At 42.0% G+C, this 14,685-nt stretch overlaps 1 protein-coding gene across 4 annotated transcripts in view; it reads right to left on the bottom strand.

Annotated features, from left to right (window-relative positions):
- The window catches only part of LOC102444672 (uncharacterized), a 208,223-nt gene that overhangs the window by 4,908 nt on the left and 188,630 nt on the right, over window positions 1-14,685 (bottom strand). The gene's annotated exons all lie outside the window — the stretch shown is intronic.

The following is a 14,685-nucleotide window of genomic DNA, read 5'->3' on the forward strand; positions in this document are numbered from 1 at the left end:
ATAGTGTTCTCCATCCAAAGATCTCAAAGCACATAAAGAATTAAGCTTCAAGAAACGCTCCTCAATTACTATCCCCATTTTACAGTGAGCGAGTAGGAGACTGGGGCTACATCTAGACTGAAAGCCTCTTTTGAAAAAGCCTCTTTCAAAAAAGAGCATCTAGACTACAGCCAGTACTTTTGAGAAAGCAAGCCGCTTTTTCAAAAGAGAGCACCCAGGCAATCTGGATGCTCTATTTCAAAAAAGCACAGTTTGCATTACATAGCACCTTTTTTTGAAAGAGGACTTTTGAAAAAAGGTGTTCTTCCTCATAAAACGAGGTTTTCTGCGGTCAAAAGAACTGCTGCATTCTTTCGATTTACTTTCAAAAGAACGCAGCAGCAGTCTAGACGCAGGGGAAGTTTTTTCAAAAGAAGGCCACTTTTTTCGAAAAAACCCTGTAGTCTAGACACACCCCAAGGAAGAGAACCAAGCAAGTCAGAGGCTACATCTAGACTGCAGGCTTTTTGCACAAGAGAATAGAAGAGATCTTCCAAAAAAACTTTTGTGAAAGAAAGCATCCACACATAAAAGCACATTGAAAAAGCAATGCACTTTTGGAAAAGATAGCTTCCAGACTGATTGGATGGTAGCTCACATAAAAGTCCACCCAGAATCACTTCAGCCAGGCCTTTAAGTCACCAGTTGCTTCTGAGCGCGGGTGTCAGAGACTTGCAGAGACATGTGCTTAAAGAGACCCCTCTGGACAGCCATTTCTCTGCTTCTGCTGCATGCATGCATGCTTGCTACCTCAGCGAGACACAGCAAAGCATTAGCAGTGCCTGCTGTGGTTGTCCTGGGTTTTTTGGATGCCACAGCTTTTCTCTTGGTGTCATGGAGCCAGGTGGACATGGGAAAGTCAGTGGATATTATATACCTTGACTTTAGCAAGGCTTTTGATACGGTCTCCCGCAATATCCTTGCCAGCAAGTTAAGGGAATGTGGATTGGATAAATGGACAGTAAGATGGATAGAAAGATGGCTAGAAGGCTGGGCCCAGCGGGTAGTGATCAACGGCTCGATGTCAGGATGGCGGTCGGTTTCTAGCGGAGTACCCCAAGGTTCGGTTCTAGGACCGGTTTTGTTCAATATCTTTATTAATGACCTGGTTGAGGGGATGGATTGCACCCTCAGCAAGTTTGCGGATGACACTAAGCTGGGGGAGAGGTAGATACGCTGGAGGGCAGAGATAGGGTCCAGAGTGACCTAGACAAATTGGAGGATTGGGCCGCAAGAAATCTGATGAGGTTCAACAAGGACAAATGTAGAGTCCTGCACTTGGGACGGAAGAATCCCAAGCATAGTTACAAGCTGGGGACCAACCAGTTAAGTAGTAGTTCTGCAGAAAAGGACCTGGGGGTTACAGTGGATGAGAAGCTGGATATGAGTCAACAGTGTGCCCTTGTAGCCAAGAAGGCTAATGGCATATTAGGTTGCATTAAGAGGAGCATTGCCAGCAGATCAAGAGATGTCATTATTCCCCTTTATTCGGTGTTGGTAAGGCCACATCTGGAGTATTGTGTCCAGTTCTGGGCCCCCCACTACAAAAAAGATGCAGACGCATTGGAGAGGGTCCAGCGGAGGGCAACCAAAATGATTAGGGGGCTGGAGCTTATGACTTATGAGGAGAGGCTGAGGGAGTTGGGTCTGTTTAGTCTGCAGAAGCGGAGAGTGAGGGGGGATTTGATAGCAGCCTTCAACTTCCTGAAGGGAGGTTCCAAAGAGGATGGAGAAAGGCTGTTCTCAGTAGTGACAGATGGCAGAACAAGGAGCAATGGTCTCAAGTTGTGGTGGGAGAGGTCCAGGTTGGATATTAGGAAAAACTATTTCACTAGGAGGGTGGTGAAGCACTGGAATGGGTTACCTAGGGAAGTAGTGGAGTCTCCATCCCTAGAGGTGTTTAAGTCTCGGCTTGACAAAGCCCTGGCCGGGTTGATTTAGATGGGATTGGTCCTGCCTAGAGCAGGGGGCTGGACTTGATGACCTTCTGAGATCTCTTCCAGTTCTATGATTCTATGGGTTGATGAGAGAATATGATCTTGGTAACTAATTGACCATTCATTTTCAGTGGGAAATATGTCAATGGAGGGATGATAGGAGTTACTATAGAGAATTTCTGGGTGTCTGGCTGGTGAGTCTTGCCCACATGCTCAGGGTTTAGCTGATCGCCATATTTGGGGTCGGGAAGGAATTTTCCTCCAGAGTAGATTGGCAGAGACCCTGGAGGTTTTTCGCCTTCCTCTGTAGCATGGGGCGCAGATCACAGCTGGAGGACTCTCTGCATCTTGGGACCTTCAAAGTATTTTAAGGCTTCAATATCAGAGATATAGGATTATTCTAGGAGGGGTGGGTGAGACTCTGTGGCCTGCACTGTGCAGGGGGTCAGACTAGATGATCATAATGGTCCCTTCTGACCTTAAAGTCTATGAATCTATGAAAGAGCTGTACCTGAGCATGTGATGGCTTCACACAGCCATGCTGCAGTATTTGCAGCACTTTCTGCCAGCAGCCTTCCTGGTCCTGCACAAACTGGACCCAGAGCTCATTCTGGGGACCCTCTCCGTGGCTGTGGCTGTGCCACTCTGGCAACCGCACCCTACTGTGGAGAGGCATTTCTGGAGGTTCAACACCAGTTCGGACTGGTGGGACCGGCTGGTCATGGAGCAGTGGGACGACCAGCAGTGGCTCCAAAACTTCTGTATGCAGAAGGCCACCTTTTTGGAGCTGTGTGCCTACCTCCAGAGTTGTGACACCCACCTGCAGCCCACCATACCCCTGGAGAAGCGGGTCACCATAGCCCTCTGGAAGTTCACCACCCCAGACAGCTACCGGTCGGTGGGCAACCAGTTCGGCATGGTGAAGTCCACTGTTGGGGCCCTCCTTGTGGAGGTAAGGAGTTCTCAGGCTGCAGTCCCTACCAGAGGTGGGGAGAGTGTTGCATAAGGGGGACCCTTGATAAAGGGAGACTGTGGGGGGGGGAGGAAGCTCCATTCCTGGGGGCTTGTGCCATCCTGCCCTCATACAGGCCTGCTGCTGGGGAGGGGGAGTGGCCTCATAGGAGGTGGCTCCTGGGTTGTTTGGGGGGGGTACGGAAGGGGGGCAGGGTGGGTACCTCCCAAGGGCCCAGGCACATCCTTTCTCATTCTCTGTTTTGTGTGGCCCAGATCCAGGTGGAATGCGCCTTTGGTTGCTTCAAAGCACATTGATGGTGCCTGCTGACCTGCCTTGAGGTGGGGGGGGCACAACAGCTCCTAGGTGGGGGCAGCTCTTTGACTTTATTCCAAACCTGTTCCAAGGTCCGGGGTGGGTGTCCGCGCTCCGCCAGGGTGTTGGCCATCCGGCCATAAATGTCCACTTTGCCTGGGGATCCTGCAAGGCCTCCTCCTCACCCCACAGTTCAAGGAGACACTGGTTTTTTGTCCCCCCTGGGTGGGTCCTGGGACCCCTGGGGCTGCTCCCGGTGAGGGCCAGAGAGGGTTACAAGGGGCTTGAGGCTCGGCCAGCTGAGCAAGCCTGTATCAGGGAGAGCTGTGCGGTGACTTGCTGCTCTCTGGACAGCTTCTTGCCACAAGGCTTGTCCGGGGTGCCTGCAGCTTTAAGAGGGGCCAGGAGACAGGAACTATAGAGTTGTGATTACATTCTACGGAGTGGCCACCAGGGCATCTGTGCTATTTCCTGGAGGCCTCTTCTTCTGAACCCCCCCCCCCCCCCCCCCCATCCATACATGCCTTTTTGCAATAGCGCGCTTTCGCAAAAAAGGCTTCTTCCTCATAGAATGAGGATTACTGCTGTCCTCAAATCCCTCTGTTTCAATTTACTTGCAAAAGAATGTGATTGCAGTGTGGATGGTCCTCATATTTTGTAGGAAAAATGGCTCTTTTCCGACAAAACTCTTATCGTGTAGACATACCCTGAGCATAGTCCTGTATTCTAGCCCTTTGATGCTGTAATTCAGAACTGCTGTGGAAGCTGGACCCATTTACACCTACTCTGGATTTAGCCCATATCATCCAGTCCTTTTGGCTAAGGTCCATTTGGCCAATGGACGTGAAACATAGATTACATGAAGTTTTGTAAAGGAATTACCAAATTTTTAAAAGCCCTTAATTGCATTCTAAATATATTTCCATAAAAATCAAAGTACTTTTCCTTTTTGTGAGAACTTTGTTTATTCCTTAAAACATTTTGAAAAGCACCAGAAATTTTTAAAAGAGAAAACCTTTTGATCTAAAAATCCAGGATTGAACAATCAGCCGGGAATTTAAGAAGAATTATATCCTCCCAAAGTAGTAAACATATGGAATAATTTGAATTTAAGAGAGTTAGACATTTTTATAGAATGAAAGGAGGAACTGAAAGATACAATGACTAAGCAGGGCATTGGGTCTGACTTTCTGTTCCAAGTAGCTCATTCCTTATAGATTTTTATGGCTCTCCTAGCCCCAATATTAAACACTTGACCTTTTTGTCAAATACTATTTCAGATTATTAGACTGGATGATTAGTTACTAAATATATTGTCTACAATCCATAGGAAACTGTGCACAACAGTTCTTCAATCTCAGTTCTTTCAGGTATTGCTCCCTTGGTATTTAAAGCTAGAACATCAAATCCCCTTATATTAGAATTACTTAACCAATTTGGTCTCCAGAGTTACACAAGGTTTTCATATGGGGCGTATAGATTTCTCATGAGACACTATTCTGAATGCTCTAAATCAGTGGATTTAAGGGAAATGTCCCCAATAGAATACTTCAAATTATAAACAGTTGCTAGGGTGCAAGAAAACAATGTGGTTTGCTGCACTATTTGATGCTAAATGCATTCAAGTCTTGGGATTCTGAAAACGTAAAAATCCAGCAACTTAAAAGTACATGACTATATTCTGGATGACTGGATGCTGAGCTTGAAAATATACATAACTTTGGAAAGCTGAAAAAGACAAACCTTTTCCTTGCACTTATATTGGTTTAGTCAGAACAAAACACTAACACAGAAGCCTACATTACCCGGAGAGGACAGGTTGCATAATAAGGAAGAAAAAGCAGCCCTATTAGTGATCACTGTGGCCCATGTTTAGGAGAGAACCCCATGGAATCTAGAAGATGGATTTATAATCTACAAATCCAGCACTAATGCAGCAAGATATTACTGACAAATATCATAAATAGTGTATTTTATCATATATTGGACCCGATTTCCATCTCCATTCTGAAGTGTTATATTGGTGTAACTCCATTAACTTCAATGAAATTACTTCTGATTTACACTGGTATAAGCGTTGAATCAGGCCCATTAGCCTTAATATAGTATGTAAGACTGGTTGCTCTAAGTCTTAACACAGATTATTCCTTATTTATTACAGAATAGTTATTGTGGGTCCAATTAGACTTCAAGGCTTCCTGGTGGTGCCATTACTCATGTGACGTAGCTCCGCTGGCGTGAATGAGTTCCAGGATTGGGCCCAAAGTTTGTACTGCTAGAATTTATATCTTCCTTGTTAATTATCCACCAGAGTGATGGATGCAGCCTATGTGCAAACCAAATAACATTACTCTTCCTCCTGCAGGAAGTTTAATTTATTTGCGATTAAAACTGATGTAGGAGAAATAGGAGAAACCACTTAGAAGTCCAGCCTTCAAAAATCATGCAGTGACTGAAAGATTTGTGAACAGCCAATCTCAGCTAAAAGCACCACAATGTTTATGTAACTACAGCACAGTCTTATTTTTAATAAAAGTTACCAATGCTGGGATTCTTCCAGTGTAATTAAATCATGGTTGTTTAGTGAACAATTACTTCCAAAGTAAACTGTTGAAACCTGCTGTGCTCTGATTGTTGCCAAATCCAGTTCCTCCTCACTCTCTTCTTCCCAGTTGCTATGAGTAGTGGTTTGTGCTAAAATCTGGTACACAGGCCTAGTAGGAGTGTTATTAAGTGTGAGCAGATGAGGTTTAAGACAGTTCTTAAGCCCTGAGTTTATTGAATGGTTTGATGTGGCTCGGCATAACCTTCCATCACTGGGATCTGACTGTGGATCAGACTATCTAATGGCATAACGCCACTGAAGGCTGTGCCGGCTACTGATGATGGAAAACTCATTTGCCAAAAGAATGCGGCCTTGTGGCTCTGCTTCTCCCTTTATACAACGTAGGTGATACATACAGAAAGGGAGAGATGCCCTCAAGGCAGTTTTATACAGATGACTGAATTTATCACCATTCCCCGGGGATGAATTAAGAAAGGGGCTTTTGAGGCGTAACCTTAGATGGGGTCCCTGGGTTGCAGCCATGAAAGCCTCTATGTTCCACGCTAACTCTGCCCAACATTTCTCCTCCCACCCAGCTCTGAGTCATGTTGCAGTGAGAACCAGGAAGCTCTTTCTCTGCACTGCCCTCACTCGGAGGCGTCACTTCTGAAGCTTTCATTGGCTGAGAATCGCAGCCAATGGGAACGGCATGGGATGGTGCTAAAGGTGAGCACGGGGCACCATGGAGCCACCTGACTTCCCTATCACATAGGAGCTGCCCTAGGTAAGCATCCTTGCTCCCCACTTTTCTACTCCAGCTCTGAGCTCCTTCCCATATCCTAACTCCTGCTCAAACACCTTGACTCAATTGCCTACCCAACCCTGAGCCTCCTCCTCCATCTCAACTTCCTCTTAGACCTTGCATCCAACCCTGAGCCCACTCCTGTACCCAGATCCCACACTCATGACTCTCAGTCCCTCTTGAACTGTAGCTCCCTCCCAGAACCTGCACCCTCCACTCCTGTAGCCTAAATCCCTCTCAGACCCCACACCTCAAAACTAAGCCTGAGCCCCTCCTGAACCCCATACACCTCACCACAGCCCCAGTCAGAGCCCTCACTGCCTTCTGCACCCACCCTTGTGACTCAACCCACAGCCACCTCCTGCACACTGTACCCCATCCTGGAACCCAAAATCAAATAGCTCTGTACCCCAAAAGTATTAATCCAGCCCTGCCACTCTCCTCTCCTGCCTTATATCAATAATTTTACAATCCATATGATTCAAAGCAGGATTTCTGGAGTAGCATCTGATTAGCACAAAGTTCCATTAGTTGTACAGTAGTGAATATAGCTGGCAGATCCAGTGAAGCTGTAAATATCTTCTGCTAAATGGTCATAACAAGAATCATATCTCACAATTATATTCTGCTTTGCACTTTTCAAAACACTGTATGACCACTGACCATGCCTGACACATAGGCATGTCTCACCAATATTTTATAAAGCAAGAAACAGACCCACATGGCCACATTTGACTTGGAGGTACATCGGGGCGAATTGTAATTGGAGAGGTTAAAGTGACATAACCGGGGGTCAATCAAGGAGTCAGAGGCAGAGAGAACTCTGAAGTTCCTGACATCCAGGACATGAAACGCTGTCAGGCCACAGTGATCTACTGGCTATTAGCTAAGGGTCTATATAAATATAAATATGTAGGGGCGGCCCGTCCATATAGGCAAACTAGGCGGTTGCCTAGGGCGCCAAGTTAAATAGGGCACCAAATAGTGGCGCAATATCATTGAGGGACTTGGAGGTGGGATGGCTGATTGCATGGTTCACCTAGGCTATGTCTAGACTGCAGGCTTCTTTCGAAAGAGGCTCTTTCGAGAGCCTCTTTCGAAAGAGAGCGTCTAGACTGCACAGAGAAATTTCGAAAAAGCGGCTTGCTTTTTCAAAAGAAAGCATCCAGTGAGTCTGGATGCTCTCTTTCGAAGACGCCCTATTTACATTGAAGAACGCCTTCTTTTGAAAGAGGAACTTTCGAAAGAAGGCGTTCTTCCTCGTAAATTGAGGTTTACCGCCATCGGAAGAAAAGCCGCGTTCTTTCGAATTAATTTCGAAAGAACGCGGCTTGAGTCTGGATGCAGGGGAAATATTTTTGAAAAAAGGCTACTTTTTTCGAAAAAACCCCTGAGTCTGGACACAGCCCTAGGGTGCCAGTTGCTGGCAGCTATACAGGGCCACCCCTGTAAATATGTCATGTAAATATCCGGAAATCAGATTCATTATTCTCTCTGTAAGTGGTCTCAGCGCCACTAGATGGGACAATACACCACACCCAGAAGGTGTGTGGGTTACACTCAGTCAATTAAACCAGGCTGACTCCCATGACAGAAACCAGTCACAAGTAATCAAATGACTGGCATTGGAAGTTCTTCACAAAAATTAGCAACAGTTGGTGAATGATCTCTGGGAAATTATTGGGCCCAAATGAAAGTCCATTCTCTTCAGTTAAATCAGGGAACAGTGTAATTTTAATTAGTATTTTAACAGTACTTTACAGTAGAGTATTTTACATTTAACAATTATTTCAATGTAAATCCAGAGCAACTCTATTTCTTCCTCTTTCCTGTCTCATGTGGCTCCTCACTGTAGTAGTAGAGAACCTAATGACACTATTTTATTCCCATAAGTAGCCTAATGAGAAGCTCTCTTGCTTGAAGTCAAGGGAGCTACTATAGATTTACAATTTTCACTGGTGTACTTGATATCAGAATTTAGCCATCATCTTCAAGATGTTAATTCTACATTGCAGCCTCATACGACTGGGTTTTCGACTGCAAGGAGTAATTCATTAAATGTAATATATGTAGGTGACCTTCTTTAGCCAACTGGACTCATGGATGAACTTGCCTTCTTCTGTTTATGTGCATAAATGGATAACAGCTTAAGATAGTGTCTGAGTAGTGTCCCTCGGGAAAGATATCTTACTTAGGTATGGAACAGAAGCATACCAAAAGCTATATAAAATGGTCATAGTCTTCTGCCAAAAGATATGTTTTAGCAATAGCGCTGATTTTGCTATGGTTCACTATGTTTTCCATTATATCTAGGATAAAGGATGATGCGGGCTTCATTTTCTTATGATTCAGGCAGCTAATCTAGAAACACAGTGGCTCAGCTTTCTCAACTAGGCTCTTCAAGTCTTCATTTTAACCAGACATATCCCAGGCACCATCTGTCCATCTGTGCAAATGTCAACACAGTCACTCCACTGCAGTCAGGATGTCTTGAGAAAACAGTTAGTCACATTGAAAAATCTAATCTCCTTGATCACAAAGTTCTAATGATAATTATAACATTTTTATAACTCCAGAAAAATTAGAACATATGCAGATAATGACAGAAATGACACTTTTGAAGTGCCAGTGTGCTATAAATAAAGGTGTTCAGTTATTGGCAACAGAACTATTTGTTATATTTTGAAAGCAGATAAATAACAAATAAGAATTTAAGATTTTTAAAAATTACAATACAGAAAGCTTTTTATGCTTTAACCCATTGATGTTTCTAAGCCATTCGCACTCAATTATTCTATTATCAGTACAATTCCAGTTTCATGTTGTCACTGCAATCGACTGGACAGCAGATATAAGGTTTTAATTCTACCATATGACAAAAAGCGGGATTTTTGAGTTTGCTGTAGCAGTGCCCAACATCACTTCATGTATGTAATTTATAGCTGGCAGAATTCAAGTTTCTCTGTTAAGGGTATGTTAGTTTTACATGCAATACAGTAACACTGGAGTAAATTCCACATGAAGATTCACCTAAAGACAATACAAATGCTGTCCCAACATAGCACCAGGCCTTGCAAACACAGTTTAAAAAAACAACAATCTACTAACCACCACAACAACAAAACCCCCCACAACCCGCTCCCATGCACACACAAAACAAACAAACACCACGTTAGGTCTGTTTCTGATTTCACTTAGATTGGTTTTACACCAGTCCAATTCACTTGACTTCATTATGGTTATTCCCAGATGAAATCAGTGTGAGATCAGAATCTGAGCCTTAGGGTTCATCTATAGATTTCTTTTTATTTCCCTAGGTTTCACTTAATCACATGAAAAAATAGAAATACATATAACTTATTACTTTGAATATCTGATGCAAGAAAATATAAGGTTCAAAGAATACCACCAAGATTCTGGGATCATAGAATCAGAAGATACTAGAACTGGAAGGGACTTTGAGAGATCAAGTCCATCCTCCTGCACACGACAGGACCTAGCACCATCAAGATCATTGTAGACAGATGTTTGTTTAACCTCATCTTAAAAATCTCCAATGATGGAGATTCTACACTCTCCCTAGGCAATTTATTCCAGTGCTTAATTACAGTTAGCAAGTTTTTCCTAACATCCAACCTACATCTCCTATGCCACAATTTAAAGAACACATATTATCACTTAACATATATGAATGCATTTAGTATAAACAATACCCCCAAATGAACCAAAGGCTATTATTTGCACATTTGTATTATTTTGAGTGTTTTAGGAAAGTAGGTGAATATCCTGTAACTCCTTTAGTAACCTGCAATTGCAAAGACATACATTCATACTTGAAGGGAAAGGTGGTGTGGGTGGATGAAAGGGACAGTTATGTAGTGGTGCAGTTATTGTTCTATTCTTTTCTTATGATGAACTGAGGACTTGAACTTGCTGGAAGTTAAATGCCCTGAAATTCTTTTTTGAATCTCTCAGGAAAGGGCCTTCATGGGTTTATTGGGACCCAAGTCCATCTGTGTGACATTCCCCAAATCCTTGTGGTCTAATATTGTGAAACTTTCAACTGGAAAATGGTAGATAATCTCTGTAAGTTAGAAGTGTGAGGACTGCATCTCAGATGATGCAGATACAGTTGTTGCTTTATACCAAGATAAGCAACATGGCAAGTTCACTTTTGTATGCTAAATAAAATAAAAAATGTCAATATTTACACATAACCTTCAAGGCTCTTACTTTTAGCTTTTTAGTATTCAGTGCAGACAACATATTCTTTAGTCCATTACTAACAGCTTGGAAATTTAGTTAGAGGACGCAACCCAAATGTTCCTCCAAATGTTGTTTCCAAATGGTCATTGAAAAATGTTGTTTTAAAGGATGAAACCTTTATGTAAAGATATAAGAGCCCATATAAGCTGTACGGAACTCATCTGAAGATTAAACAACTAATGATAAAGATATTACTGTTAGTCATAGTTTAATTTGTTGATAACTAAATCACTAGAGACTTTTTACAAGCTTCTTGAAACCTAACTATTGTGTACTGTACATTCAACCCGTTTATACGCTGACACAAACAAATAAAAGCAATCATAATGATCAAAATGTAGTTAGAAACACAATTGAGAACATCTGTTTTGTAAGCAGAAATAAATTAGAAATACTGAAGTGGTTTGTAGAGGTGAAACTAAGGAATAAAAAAATAACCTACAGCACCTGGATTAAGCAGTTATAAAAAATGCATAAAGGAAAAATCTCATTACCCCCTGTGTAAACTCTCTACCCCATGAAATATATTTTATGAATGTTGCATCACAGTAATAAATTCAGTATTTGTTTTCCCATAAACTTTCCTTTTCTTGACTATTAGATTAGAAATAATGGCCAATAACACTGCTGTCTGCAGGATTAGGTTCTTTCACCAAGCTACTTTGAAATGACCTTCAATTTTTGGACTAGAAAGTAGAGCTGTGTGAATAATGGAGTTTTTAATTCACAATTCCAAAAAAGTGGAAAAAAAGGATTTCTATTCAAACTGATCTTTTTAAAATTTTCAGCAAATCAAAATGTGAACAAATTTTTATTTCAATTGAGCTTTCTTAAAGAAAATTTTCTTGAAGAAAATTTCAAAACAAGTAGACATCTTGAACCAACAATCCAAACATTTCATTTGGAAAATGTTGAAACAAAACATTTTGATTATTTTGGATTTTATTTGGCATGAACAATTCAGACATACCAAAACAAATTCCTTAAATAGTTTGGTATTGTCAAATGTGCATTTTTTGCTGAAAATGTTTTGGACAAAAAATGTTGCACCGATCTACCTACTACATAGCAAATGCTTACCAGGAATCATCTTCCTGCGTTCTGCAATTTTGCAAGTACTATACTAGCATTTCAATAAAACAATACAATCAAAATAAAAAGTAAGTGAATATAAATCCAATAGCATCACTGGAATCTAAGCCATAAATATTAAAATTGCCCGATATCATGGAAGATTTTATGAGATTATTGTTAGTAAGGAATACATGAGAATATAGAAAGTTTCACCTAATCATAAAGCCAGGGTCTATAGCACAATGGTCTGCAGTTCCTATTTTCACTAGAAAAATCAAGTGCCATTAAAACAGGTGGGAAACTTCATTTTAAAAGTTCTCACTTTTTGTTTACAGTTTTAAAAATCTTTGGGTAAAAGCCCTGGGCATAAGTCTTCTCTCATTCATTTTACTCCTAAGTAGCTCAGTTGAAGTACTCAGTGGAGCTGCTCTGGATTTATGCAGTGTCAATGATTGCAGAATCTGTTCTATTGATTTGAAAGGAGTTACTCCTGATTTCTTAAGAGTGTGAGATGAGAATCAGGCTGAAGTTCTTTAGCAATTCCTTTAGCAATCTCCACAAATTCTCTGCCACACAATCATCAGTTTCTCCATAGAGCAACAATGGTAACGCCTGCGTTTGTGGGGATGTGAGAGGTTAAAAAGGAAGCCAGAATCTAGACTCAATTTGTAATTTAAGGGTATGTCTACACATCAGCATTATTCCAAAATAAGATTTAAAATAATGGCAAGCTGAAGGCCTTCTTACTCTGACTCCTGCAACTCTCACTTCACAAGGCATAAGGGAAGTTGAAGGCATAAGGGAAGTGTTCTTCCTTCGACTTCCTGCTGTGTAGATAGCACCAAAAGCTGAACTAAGCTATTTCGACTTCAGCTAAGAAATTGATGTAGCTGAAGTTGCGTAGCTTAGTTCAAGTTCTGCCCTGCTGTGTAGATGTGCCCTAATAGATTACAAATGAAAAGGATAGAACTTCCCATTAACTGATAGATATTAAATGTCACAAATATAAAAACATTATCAAGTCAGGTTTGAATCTGTAGTGCTTTTCCTTCCATGATTAATGATTGGCCTCAAATAAGATGGGAAAAGGAAAGCCAAGTTCCCTTTGAACTAGCTTAAAAATGCCACAACTAAGAAAAAAATATTGTAACATCCATTTAAAAAAAAAAACAACCTCTACTAAAATGTAAAGGTCAGGAAAGATTTGGGTGTTTTTAAATGCTGTCTTGAAGAAATTTTATAAAGGTTAAGATGTCATGTAGTTTCAGAGTTACAGGCATTGGAGGGGGGCTGTGAGTGCCAGCTACACCTCAGGCCACTCAGTGACTGTGAGACACAATGACAGTGGACAGCAGGAGGCTGGCGGATCAGAGACTATCACTGTGCCACTGGGGAAAAGTGTGTATTACTCCCAAACAATACAGAGCTGTGTGAATATTTCAGTCACCAAGTTCCAGGCAGTGTGAGTTTGTATAAAATACAAAAATAGGCCTGAAACAATAACACAAGAAGGATCTAATTTAAATCTCCCAAATCAAAGAAATGCAGAGGACAGGTTCCTTCTTCGTCGTCCTTAACTCAATCTGCTGTGCCTGGCAATCGCATACATATAGCTTGCAGTCACACAGAGCCAAAGTCATCCCTGGTATAAGCCTACTGAAGTCAATCGAATTACACCTGGGGAGAATTTAACCTCATCTGTTTTGAGAGCCCTAATTATAAAGGGCTGAGAGATGGCAGAGTGATAGTCTTAAGTCTTTGTCTTCTTGCTTCGGTAGACAATTAACAATGCAGTGGGAATGGTGTGTGTGCGGGGGGCGGGGTGTGAGTGATTTCCTTTTGCTAGTTATGAACATGATGCCTCCAATCTCAAGGTCTTTCACTAACTCACCAATCCTTTCTGTTCAAACTCACTGCTCTCACTTTTAAGCATTTTGCACAGGTCTGGCCATGTCTACATCTCACTTCTCATCTCTGGTTGTTCTCCACATTTCCCACTAGGTCAGTGTTGGGTAACGTAGGCTAGTGAGTGGGCTGCTTGACTGGCCCTCCTCCTTCAGCTGACTGCTTGCACCCAATCAAATGTTACACAGAGGCCAGACAAATAATGGAAACCAAAACAAAAATAAAAGCTTACAAAATGATTGTTAATTCTGACTATCTTGACTGATCTAGTTATAGGATTAAGTTATAGGATTATATCATCTTTTTCCTACCTCTCCCTATTGTACACTGCAAGATCTTCATGATCCCCAGCCTGCCGTTTGGTTGCTTTGCATTGGTCAGGCAATATAAAGAAGCTAATTTAATGGGGCAGCTGAGAATTTAACTGGGTACCATAAATCTGGTATAGCTGGCTCAATGTCATCTGCTCCCAGTACCTACCCCTGGTACAGGGGCACACTGGGACATAGGTGCTACAGCACCTTGAATTACAGCAATCACCAGCCAGCAGAATGACCTGCTTAGGCTGCTCTAAATTATGCTGGGGACCTCAGGCAGCCCCAAGATTGGAAAAGCAACAAGGTATTTTAGAACAATCTGTCTCCCACTTTCCACTCAAGCAGGGCTTGGCTGAATCTGTGCCCTTTTCACTTCTGTTGAGTATCATGTGAAGTTATAGTGCAATTAAGTATTCACTAAAACAATGCCCAAGAATACCACCAAATCTTCTGAGCGTGTCAAGTTAAACTTTCTTTAATTTTTTAAATACTCCTCCAAAGCTCCAAAACATTTTTTTTTGCAGGTCTAATAA

Source organism: Pelodiscus sinensis, chromosome 9 (assembly GCF_049634645.1).
Source record: "Pelodiscus sinensis isolate JC-2024 chromosome 9, ASM4963464v1, whole genome shotgun sequence".
Taxonomy (NCBI): domain Eukaryota; kingdom Metazoa; phylum Chordata; order Testudines; family Trionychidae; genus Pelodiscus; species Pelodiscus sinensis.